Genomic DNA, 12815 nt, shown 5'->3' with positions numbered 1-12815 from the left:
ACCACAAAAATAGTTCTCTAAAATTAGATATGATGTTATACCTATTTTCAACTATGACCCAACTTAAAATTTCTGTTAATTGACCAATAACATCTCTGAATTTAGATTCTGATCAAATATGTAATAATAGCATAGTTTCTAACACAGAATGAATGTTCTTAAATAATTTTAGACATTTACCAATTATGGTCCAATATTCAAATTCTAAATACATGGTTGGATTCAGCATATCAAATAACCACATTTTTTCATTTTTTGTTTAAATCAAAGTTTTATTTTGGATACTTTGGACCATCATGGGGTCCAGTTTGAAAAACCGGTCCAGAATCAAAAATTTTAAACACTGTTAGATTGCACACATTAAAGAACACCAATGATTTAATTTTTGAAGAAATCAAACAAAGTTTAATTTTGGACCCAAATTTGGACCAACTTTGAAAACCAAGCACAAAATCTAAAAATCTAAAACTCTGTTGGACTGACCATAACAAATAACACAAACAATTTAATTTTTGATGAAATTAAACAATGTTCAATTTTGGACCCCAATTTGGACCATCTTGAATACTGTGCCCAAAATCAAAAATCTAAATACACGCATAGATTCAGCATATCAAAGAACGGTTTATTCCTTGAATGCCAACATCCTTTGATCTACCGACAATTTACCTGTAAAATGATGTTGGCGTTCGAGGAATAGGTGTATACAGTAAGTAGTTATCACAACAAAAGTGCATGCTTATCAAAGCAATCATAATATTTAAACAGATAGGTAAATTACTGGTACCTAAATCTAGTTCATGTTTGTAAAGTTGTTGAAAATCATTTTTCTGTTACTGCTTGTACAAATATGGATTCTCTTAAAATGAAACTTTGAAAAGTGTTGCATCACAAAGCCAACATGTGCATATAGTCAATATTTCAATAATTCTATAGTTGTGTATGCTGTAATATCCTCCCATATTACTTGATGGAATTTCTTGAAACTTTGTATCTCGTGTTAGATTACTATGTTTTATTTTGTTCAGTTGTTCAGGATATTTTTCTTGATTATAATATTACACCCTTTTTTATTGTAAGTGATTCATAATATATTGTTTAGGTGTTTGTTATGTTTGCAACTCATCGGAATTCTTGTTACCCTATTTTATGGATTTTCTTGAAACTTTGTAGAGTTGTGGAAGATATTTTCATAGCATAAAAAGAAGAAAAAAATCAATTTTGAATAATATATTATTTATTTGTACACAGAGCACACAGAAAACAATACATATAACATAAGCAAACATTTAGCAGATTGATAAAAAGCACTACATATGTGATCTGATAACAATTGTTGAATAGTTTATACAAGCACTTTTCACATTTAACAGTCTATTACAATTGTAAAAGATACGATGCTGAGTCTGCAAACTGTACAGTTGTCATCTCTCTGTTTGCGCGTCGCTGTTTCAGGTTACTGGCTTGGACCTATGCTTACTCAGTGTCAGCTTGGGCTATGCTCATAATCATGCTCACCCAGTTTCCAGCTTGGAAGTTATCAAATTTACTTAATTATTTCTTATGATTTTTAAGTTAAAGTTTAATTAATTGTTCAATTGAAAATTTCATATAGTTCATATTGACTAATAAAATATTTAAAATGATATGGAATTAAATGTATCTCTAATTTTTTTAGTTTGAAATAATTGTATTTAACTAAAATTTCTTTAATATTTCTTAACATGTCTTATGTTAATAAACATTTCCATTCCCAAATTATCTTTTTTTTTTAATAAAAAGTAATAAAGATGTTTCAATTTTCTTTATTTCTTTAAAATTCATAATAATTTGAACCCCAAAATCTACTATTTTTTTTATCAAAAAGTGCTAAAATGTTGCAATTTTATCAAGTTCACTAATTATTTTTAACAGTAAAATACTTATAAAAACATTTAAATAGTTATAAAAATACCTATTGTTATTATATAAACATCTATTGGAATATTTTTGTTGGCGTTCAAGGAATAGGTAACATATAAAATGTTGGCATTCGAGGAAGACACCCAAAGAACCCCAACCATTCTTTTTTTTTTAAATCAAACAAAGTTTAATTTTGGACTCTTTGGACCTTAATGTGGGCCGACCATACCCCAAATCAAAAAATCTAAAAAATACACGCTTAGATTCAGCATATCAAAGAACCCCAAGAATTCATTTTTTTTTTTTTAAATAAAAAAAAGTTGTATTTTGGACCCTTTGGACCTTAATGGGGACCAATTTGAAGACAGGCCTCAAAATTAAAAAAAATCTAAATACGCAATTAGATTCAGCATATCAAGGAACACCAACAATTTAATTTTTAAAGAAATCAAACAAAGTTTAATTTTGGACCCTATGGACCTTAATATTTCAAAAACAGACCCTAAAATCCAAATTCTAAATACCCAATTATATTCTGCATATTAAAGACTCCCAAGAATACAAGACTTTTGAATTAAACCCCATTGAAATTGCTAAAGAAATAAGCAATTTATACAAAGTATTGGTTTTAGCCCCTTTTAACTAAACCCATAGGGTCATAACCCCTAAAATCAATCCTAAACTTTATTTTATGGTATAACACCTTGTGGCAAATTAAATAGCAATAAATAGACTTATAATCAAGTTATTGTCTAGAAATCAGAAAATCCTAGTTTCTAGCCCTTTTTCAGCCCCTTATTATTAAACGGTTTGGACCATGACCCCTAAAATCAATCCCAACTTTCCTTTTGAAGTATGAAACCTTATAGTAAAATTAACGTTTAAACCCGCTGCATTTGTTTGCACCTGTCCTAAGTCAGGAACCTGTTTCAGTGGTTGTCGTTTGTTGATGTGGTTCTTAAGTGTTTCTCGTTTCTCGTTTTTTATATAGATTAGACCGTTGGTTTTCCTGTTTGAATTGTTTTACACTAGTCATTTTGGGACCCTTTATAGCTTGCTGTTCGGTGTGAGCCAAGGCTTCGTGTCGAAGGCCGTACTTTGACCTATAATTGTTTACTTTTTACACATTGTGACTTGGATGGAGAGTTGTCTCATTGGCACTCATACCACATCTTCTTATTTCTATCTAATACACAAATTAGTGTCCTGAAACATGAAAAATGCTTGTTTTTGACCACCTTTTTTGTCCTTAATTACTAAACAGCTACAACAATGACCCCAAAAATAAATCCCAACCTTCCTATTGTGGAATGGAACCTTGTGCTTGAATTTAATACAGATCTATACAGTTATACTCAAGTTATTGTCTGTGAACCAGACAAACAATTGTTTTTGTTAGGCCTTTTTTGGCCCCTAATTCCTAAACAGCTACTATAATAACCCCCAAAATAAACCCCAACCTTCCTATTATGGTATAGAACATTGTGCTAAAATTGTATAGATATCCATACACTTATACTCAAGTTATTGCCTGCAAACCAGAAAAATAGTTGTTTTCGGCCCCTTTTCGACCCCTAATTATTAAACGGTATGGGTCATGACCCTCCAAAAAGCATTCAAAACTTTCTGTTTGAAGTATGGAACCTTGTGGTAAAATTTCAAAGAAATCTATACTCTTATACACCAATTATTGTTCTGAAACATGAAAAATGCTTGTTTTTGGCCCCGTTTTGGTCCCTAATTCCTATACAGCTACGACAATAACCCCCAAAATAAATCCCAACCTTCCTATTGTGGTGTGGAACCTTGTGCTAAAATTCAATAGAGATCCATACACTTATACTCAAGTTATTGTCTGTGAACCTGACAAAAAATTGTTTTTGTTAGACACTTTTTGGCCCCTAATTCCTAAACAGCTATGACAATAAACCCCAAAATTAATCCCAACCTTCCTATTGTGGTGTGGAACCATGTGCTAAAATTTTGACTAAAGAAATATCTCTTATACTCAAGTTATTGTCTTAAAACCAGACAAATAATTTTTTGTTGCCCCTTTCTGGTCCCTAATTACAAAACAGCTAAGACAATAACCCCCAAAATCAATCACAACCCTCCAATTGCGGTATGGAACCTTATACTTAAATTTGTTACACATCCGTACTCTTACACTAAAGTTATTGTCTGCGAACCAATTTATTTTCCATGAACCAGTAAAACTGACCTTTTTTAGCCCCTAATTACAAAACCGCAAGAACAATAGACCCCAAAAACAATCCCAATCATCCTTTAGTGGTATGAAACCTTGTGCTAAAATGTCATAGAGATCCATGAAATTATACTCAAGTTATTGTCTGCGAACCAAAATGTCTTCAGACGCAGACGCAGACAACACCATAACATATACTACCGCAAATAAATTTGCGGTCGTATATAAAGGGGACCTATAAACATAAAAGTAAGAAGACATGGTATAATTGCCAATGAAACAACCCTCCACCAGAGACTAAATGACGTAGAATTTAACAACTATAGGTCACCGTACGGCCTTCAACAATGAGCAAAACCTATCCCGCAAAGACAGCTGTAAAAGGCCCCGAAATGACAAATGTAAAACAATTCAAACGAGAAAACTCACGGCCTGATTAATGTACAAAACAATCAACGAAAAACAAATATGATATACAGCAACAAACGACAACCACTGAATTACAGGCTCCTGACTTGGGACAGGCACATATTGAATGTGGCGGGGTTAGAATAGTTTGCCGCCGCCATTTTACCTAAAAGATGTTTGTTTTTTTACGAGAGATTACAATAAACACGACGATTTCTAACTACTGCAGTTGTAACAGTGGACACACAATGTTATGTTCTATCTAGTCATTTCTTGTTATTATCCTGATAAATATATAAAAGGTCAAATAAACATTTATTTCACTATTTACTTTTAGCGTTTAATGCCTTTAATTGGCATTTTTTTCCTTTTTGTAGCTTACCCATTTTGTTTTTAAATCATGAGATAATATACAGCAACAATTAGAGTTCTCGAGTAACATATATTACAAGTTACAAGTGTAATGTTTGTACCATTTTCAAGCTAATCGTATCATAAAACGATCTAATTTCTACCTGTAAACAGGAGAAAATCCAATTCATAAAAGATCTTACATATTCCTTGGCATGGTTATGTAGAAAACAATATTATCACCAGTCAAGAAATAGAAAATAAAGTTATTCCCTAAATTCGCCTCTTCTGATATTTTGGAATGGAGATTCTTACATTTCTAAATTGACAGATTCCTAGAAACGCTACAAAATTATTTGTAAACGATCTTTGAACTTCCGTTTCCTTTTTGTTCAAACGATAAAATAACTTCCTTAAATAAAATTACAGAATATACTTTTACTTTCAATATCTCTTTAAAACTCCACTTATATATTCATATTTAGTCCATTAATCATATAAGGCAAATCCGCTCTCCATACAAAATAAAAGATATTTTCAATATGGAAGATAACACTTTAAAAAAAAGTTGAATAACCTTAGTTGTACGACTTTGCCCCGAGCAGAGCTATAGAAAAACAGTACATTAACGGGTGTTACACGGACACTTTTTAGATGATACACGGACACTTTTTAGTTAGAATATAGCAAAGTACTCTCGACCAATGAAATTGTAGAATTGGATGCCTCTTAATTGTGAAGAATGAATGTAAATCATGTTCTTAGTAAGGGATTATCCTATTATTTGGGTCTATTTACAGTTCAAAACAAAGAGTTTCTATAAGTGAGTTACAACTGCCCCGAAGCACATTTATCAGATTGAAAGGATTTATCACACAGTGATTGAAACTGACTAAAAGTTGAATTATGAAACAAACAAAAATCTCAAAATAAGTTAATGTTTACTGGTGCAGTAAAATTGGTACCGTGAATTTTATTATGAAAATATTAATAACTTCAAATTACTATAAAATTAAACAATACCAAAGCAATGCAAAAAAAAAAAAAGAAAAAAAAATCTTTCAGATAAAAAATAACCTAAATCTTTAGCTTTCCAAAACTTTAGTTACTTGATCAACGGTTGAGGAGAATAGTTATTTCCAATACATGCATTCCGATAAAAAAAAACAGGAATTTAATTTTGAACATATTAAAAACTTTTAAGGGCATTATTTTTGAACATTTCCCTGACATAATGAAACAGTATTTGATGTAAAAAGCCGGACCAAATTATTGGCTGTGAAATAAAATTTAGTTGTAACTCAAATGTATTAATTGATTTAAACTGTAAATAAAAAAGGATAATTCCTCACTAAAATATTACATGATTTACATTCATACTCACAATCAGGAAACATACAATTCCTACCTTTTCTTTCTACTGTTGTGTCACCTAATATCTATCACGCATTTTTTTAAAAAATATTTCCCAAATGATAAGAAAGTCCTCACATCACTAAAACTTAACCATAAATGACATGCCGAAAAAGGAAGTCATGCATCAATTATATACATTGCACTGACAATGAAACCAATTCTTGAATAGATCATTTGAGCCTTGAGCACTTTACAATATTCTAAGTTTGTAAGAGAATGATAATCCCTTACTTCATGATAAGTACTCGCTAACGTTCGTACTTATTCATGATTACACCCCAGTTCTATTGTTATACTTCATAGTTTCTATTTCTGAAACAAGTGTAAATTGAATAGATCTATTGTTACGAATAACAAAGGATTTTGACCACAGGGTGTGACGAGCGGGGTTTCTGGAAACCCCTGCTTCTACATCCCGCAAACAAAGTCCATTGTTATTCGTAACAATAGAAATTGATTTTTTTTAAATAGCATGAACATAAGAAACTACTAATAGTGTTCACTACAAATTGTTTCAAGATATTAAAAAAACACATTTTAGGAAATTCCAATTGCGAAAAAAAATTAAGCATCTATTTTAAATACAAAAATAATCCTTTCAATACTCCTTTGCTTGAAGGTAATCTTTTTTATCCCAGTCATATGTCTCTATTCTAAAGCATTGGTCTTTTAAAAAAAATGGGGATTCTAACTCCCGGGACCCCCCCCCCTTCCCCCGGTTACCCATTGGCCGATCTGGGGGTGGGGGTTCCGCGGTTTGGACCCGACTTTTATTTAAAAGATCAATGCATTTGAATGGTTGGACCCCCCCTTTTTTTCTCTTGAGTTGGGAACCCCAAGCTGGATCAGCCCCTGTTTGCCCCCAAAAAGGGAGTTCCTAAATATTAAATCTGTATCTTTGTATGTTGAGCGTGTCTGATAGTCGGGTCACATCTATCCCTTAGTATGTCCGAATATGAATGTTTGTTTATTTTGAGAAGAGGGGGGGGGGGGGGGGGGTGGTTATAAAACCGTAAGATATAAAATACAGTTATGATTACCTTTATTACACTGATACAGGTAAGTACTTTGGGTTATAATATAGCCTTTATCTTAAGTCTCTTCTACCAAATCAAACGCTTGCCACAAAATGTCGTCCGTCTTATACCCGTCCATATTGACAACTGCATACAAGGAGCATGATGTATTTTTTGTTTGTAATAAGAATACACGAAACGGTCAACCTTGACCCGCTGATCCATTTTAGCACATGGATTTAACGGGAATATGCAAAACAACTTTGACATTTGTGAAATATACTCACTTGTCAAAGTTTGAACAAAGATACCCTAAGAAAGGTTACTAGTGGGGTTTCATGTAATAAAAAAAAAATTCTTATAAATCATGGTTTGATATTGTCAATAAATATGCTATCGGTTTTTTTTTCATTTAATAATCAATGTTAACAAATAATGGGTTTAGAATGGGGTGTAAGTTAGTTATACACCTCGGGATACGGCGTGTCTGGATAAGAAACCCCTCCGGCCTCCGGCCGACGGGGTTTCTTATCCAGACACACCTATCCCTCGGTGTATAACTATTACAGAAAGGGATTATCATTCTCTTACATATACTTGTTACACGGACACTTTTTATAAATAGAATCACTCGTGCATGATCAGTGAGTTCATGGGCACTTTAAATTATAATTAGATTTGAACTTTTTGTTTCACCGACATATTTCCTGTCTTTTTAATTAAAATATTTACGTTAGCATCAATAACTATATTTTTTTCAAACAATTCCAGTAACTATTCATATAAGTACACTAAGGGATTGACCATTTAACTTCGAAAGGTGGGTTATGGTTTTTTCCTAAAAAAACATTTTGATCCCCAATTTTATGAGAAAAAATATATAATATATTATATAGTTGAAAAACTAAAAAAATTTCTTACTCAGAAAAGAACACACCCCCTTTGGAAGCTAAATGGTCGGTCCGTAAATGTTTGTTTTTTTCAATATATGGACATGAATAGTATTCTGGACAATGCTGAAAGAAATGCTGGTACCAACGTTTATACTTCAATAAAAAAGACAGGAAATATATATAAAAAAATCAAATATAATCAAAAGATAAAATCCCTATCAACTCACCAATGCACGATTGATCCTATAAATAAAAAGAGTCCGTGTAATACATGTTCAAATAGGCAGCAAATCTGGAAGAAAATCATTCAACTTATGTCATCAATTTTGGACGGTAAGCTCTGATTGGATCATATAATGACACATGTTTAATCCTGATCAACACTATCAGAGACATATAAAAACCTATAAGCATGATTTTTAATCCAAAATATATGCCTATATGTATCTAATAACAAGACAAAATCCATTTTTTCATAACATTTCATTCACTAATGAGATAGGAAATTCTTTCTTTTGACACACTTATATTGTTATTGAATTCATATATATTGAATTCATATATTTGGCGGCAAACGTACGATTTTTACGAATTTTTTAGGGGGAATTGGGGGGGGGGGGGGGGGGTCTGGAATGGCACATCCTGCATTCTTTCAACAAAAAAAGGATGAAGACTGTTTATTTTAAATTTATTTTAACCCCCCCTTTTCCCCCAATAAAAATCAAATGGTAGCTTGCTTACCTCTGAAATCTTTTTTTATACATTACCTACTTGCGAAGTTGCATTTCAAAAATTCTCAAATGTGTATAACATTCACCTTTAACTTGAAATGGTTCTTTTTATAAAGTTATTAGATTCTTGAATTTTTGGAGAAAAAAAACTCTCGGCTGAAGGGAAGTGAGAAAAAAAATTGAGTTTAAACTGTAACTTACATTAACTGGTATATGGCCATTTAAGTTTCTAATATCTTTAGTTTTGCTACCTCTACTAAATGCAAAATGTACTTCTTCCTTCTTGAAACGTCGTACAAGTCAGATACAAAACAAAGGTAACTAAAAACAGGCCGGAAACAACCTGCCGTATAGTTTGTCTGCACTTTTAGTCAGGCCTCGGACCTTGACCTGACTACTCGTGCAGAAAAACTATCCGGCAACGGTTGTTACCGGCCTGTTTCTTTGTTACCTTTGTATTGTATCTAATACTAGGACATCGGTATAACTACATAAAAATGTCTCATTTCTAAAAATCATTTCATTTCATTTTATTGTTGATTTACTTTACAGTAACTATGATTATTTTAGAAAACCGTTAGATGATAATAAGAAACTTCTTTACCTTTGTTTGTCGTATAACCCTTCAAAACACGATCAATGCAGTATAAAGTAATATATAAAATAATAGTGTGCTGTGATCTACTAAACATTTTATACTGATGAGTAATCAATAGGCTGATACACAGATGAGGTCTATGCAAGGGGAAACTCTTCTCACTTAAACAGTAAAATATGCAAAGGGATTAAAATATTATAAAACATATATAGGAGTTTCTTATTTAAGTTGCAGCTAGTATTTTACAATTCATTTCTTTTATCAAACGTAAATGTATTATATTGTGCTAATTTTTATAGATTATTTTCTAGTTTATTTACAATTCATTTTTTTTATCAAACGTAAGTATTATATTGTGCTACTTTTTATAAATCATTTTCCAGTTTTGATAATGAAAAATGTCTGTTTGGGTTGCTCACACAATTTTGTCAATATAACGGAACTATAAATAACGGTCATAGAGGTTTAGCTAGCCTGGTTTAAAACCAGGTTTAACTCATTATTTTGTTCGGAAAATGCCTGTACCATTAAAATTTCCAGATGTTCCGTCGGTTGATATGGTCAAACGTTTGGTTTTGTCCGGTTTTATGGACTTCCTCCTTTTTGAATTTACCTTGGAGTTGAGTATTTTTGCTAATACGTATATTTAGACTTATATATAAATATTCAAGACGAATTTCCAAGTGTAATCATAAGCAACCTTATCGTCCTCTTTGTATAAAAATGATACTTGCTTTTTTCTTGTCGTCATTTAGTTTAAATAATATTTTATTTTCAAAAGTGCACAATATACAATTATACAATATAAATTCTGGGATTCGGAAGCAAGAATAACTTATATAAATCCGTCTCCCTTTAAAAAAAATGACAAAATTAGGAACATAGTATAAGAAGCTCGTATAATGTAAATTTCAATTCACATTACATGTTTATTCAGTGGTTTGCCCGTCATTTATAACAAAGATAAAGGAATAGGAATAGAAAATCAAAATAGCACATTCTTTGGAGTCTGTCTAAACCTCATACTAAAGTTTGATATTCGTGCTCGATATATAGTTTTAATTCCGATTACAAATTGGTGGTCAAGTGAAAGTTCGTGTCTGGTTTCGGGTTAAAACTTATCAACCTCAATAGGAGGTCGTAGAGCACGAGTCTGAGTTTATATTCGAATCAGTCACTTTAAACTATTTGTTACAATAAGGAAATCAAAAGGAAAACTAGCAGCAATAAAATCCAAGTCATCAGCATGCTAAGGCTGAACTTCGATAATATTTTTGTCATGCGTGAAAAAAAAAGTACAACATTTATATTATGCACTTTTCACACTTATTTACTTTAGTCTCTCAAACGATACGGCATTTCTCCACGATTAGATAAAGAATAAGAAGATCAAAAAACCTAGTTCATTTAATTCAAATATAGATAAGATGATCGTGTTCTCTCAATCAACAATCCAAACGTATCGAAATTTAGGAAACATATGGTTGCCTAAAAGCAATAATGGGATAGTGTCCGTCAGTGGTATAAATTCTGAGGAGTTATTCGCGTTGGAATCTCTTAAATGAGTATTGTCTCTGGAGAATGCCGCTCGTGTGGTGACTAGTGCTGCACACAGATGCATCATCCATCAACACCATTCGAAAAAGATTACGAAATCCTAAAATAGTTTAACTTTGCATCAGACCCTTTTAGCCTTAAATTTAAACAATTACTACTAGAAGTTCCGCTATATAGATGATAGATTATTTGATTGTTGTTTCCTTAACGTCCAAAGGCAAATATGTCATGCATGTTCAGGACGATAGATGATAAATGTCTTTGTATAGTACAAATTTTGGAGACAATATTGATTGCACATATTAGACAATCGAATGCTGCTTTTTGAAAATTTTAAAAGAAATGAAAGCAAGTGGCCTTCACATGGTGTAAATGTGAACAACATTGAATTGTTAATTTTACAGATCTTCGAAATGAAATATAAATATATTTAGGACTCGGAGGTGCGATGGGGACGCTGAAGTGTGATGGTCACCCTCAAGTGCGATGGTCTGTGCCGAACTGCAATATGGTCCTCTCGGTGATGTGCAATGGTCTGCACCGAAGTGCGATGGTCCGTTCGATTATGTGCGATGGTCTATATGACGCGTGATGGCTAGTTAAAATCTTCAGATGTGCAATTGTTATGAGAAGTTGATTTTTTTGATAGATAAATTTGCATTCTTTATTGTCTATGTATGTCCTTAGTTACAGTTGCATACTAAATGAAAGATCGTCCTCTTTTATTGTCTGCATGTGGACATAACCATGATAACGATGGGTTGATATTTTATCTTTTATCTCTCATGAATTCCTCGTTTACCGAAATATTATAATACGAAGAGTCTGTCTGCGGACCCGTGTGTATTAAGAGAAAGCCATGCTCTATCATACAAAAAAAACCTGTTGTAGATTCTAAAAAAAAAACCGTTGCAGAAGGTTAACTTTCATTTCTCGACCAATCACTCCCCGTTTTCCACTGTTTTAGTACGGCATCAATAAGAAATACTAGCAGTTTTATAGAGAGACTCTTCTTTTATTTTACACACATTCTTACATACTACTGCATTTTGACAATATGGGATGTATATATACGCAGGCACGTCTATAGAGTATTGAGTTTTGTTTTATTTGGAGAGGTTCAAGATTTGGGATTAAATCAATAGACAAAACTTACCTGTATTATTGAGCTATTTTACACAAACAATTAGTATTGTAAAAATTATTGACACTGACGAAGGCTATTTGTTAAGCAGAAATATTAGTCAACACGATTTTATAACATCATCTCTCTTTGTATATAACCATCTTATATTAATTAGTATCGTTGTGCAAATCTTTGGACTTATATAATGTTTAAATTCCTTATCTGCACAGCATCGTCTGTTCTAGACGATCAGGTACATATTGAATTTGCTGGTTGGTCCTTTTTATAGACTTCTATATATATATATATATATATATATATATATATAAGTCTAGAGATTTGCACAACGATACTAATATAAGATGGTATTATACGAAGATGTTGTTAATAAATCGTGTTGACAAATATTTCGGCTTAACAAATAGCCTTCTTCGGTGTCAATTATTTTAACAATACTGATAATATGTATAAAAATAGCTCAATAATACAGGTAAGTTTTGGTCTATTGATTTAATCCAAAATCCTAAACATCATAATATAAAACAAAACTCAATACTCAAATATACGTGACTGTGTATATTTACAACCCAAAATGAGTGAAAAATAAAACT

At 31.9% G+C, this 12815-nt stretch overlaps 1 protein-coding gene across 2 annotated transcripts in view; it reads right to left on the bottom strand.

Annotated features, from left to right (window-relative positions):
• The window catches only part of LOC127725581 (ankyrin-3-like), a 39665-nt gene extending 30071 nt beyond the window's left edge, over positions 1 to 9594 (bottom strand). The window contains exon 1 of one of the 2 annotated variants that reach the window (XM_052232652.1): positions 9528 to 9594. The gene's annotated coding sequence lies outside the window, so the exon portion shown is untranslated. The remainder of the gene's footprint in view (positions 1 to 9527) is intronic. The other variant, XM_052232651.1, reaches the window with a different exon arrangement.
• Positions 9595 to 12815: the final 3221 nt, after the last annotated feature.

Source organism: Mytilus californianus, unplaced genomic scaffold, assembly GCF_021869535.1.
Source record: "Mytilus californianus isolate M0D057914Y unplaced genomic scaffold, xbMytCali1.0.p SCAF_15, whole genome shotgun sequence".
NCBI lineage: Eukaryota > Metazoa > Mollusca > Bivalvia > Mytilida > Mytilidae > Mytilus > Mytilus californianus.
Note: the sequence above shows the minus strand (reverse complement) of the source record. Positions and strands in the feature narration are given on the sequence as shown.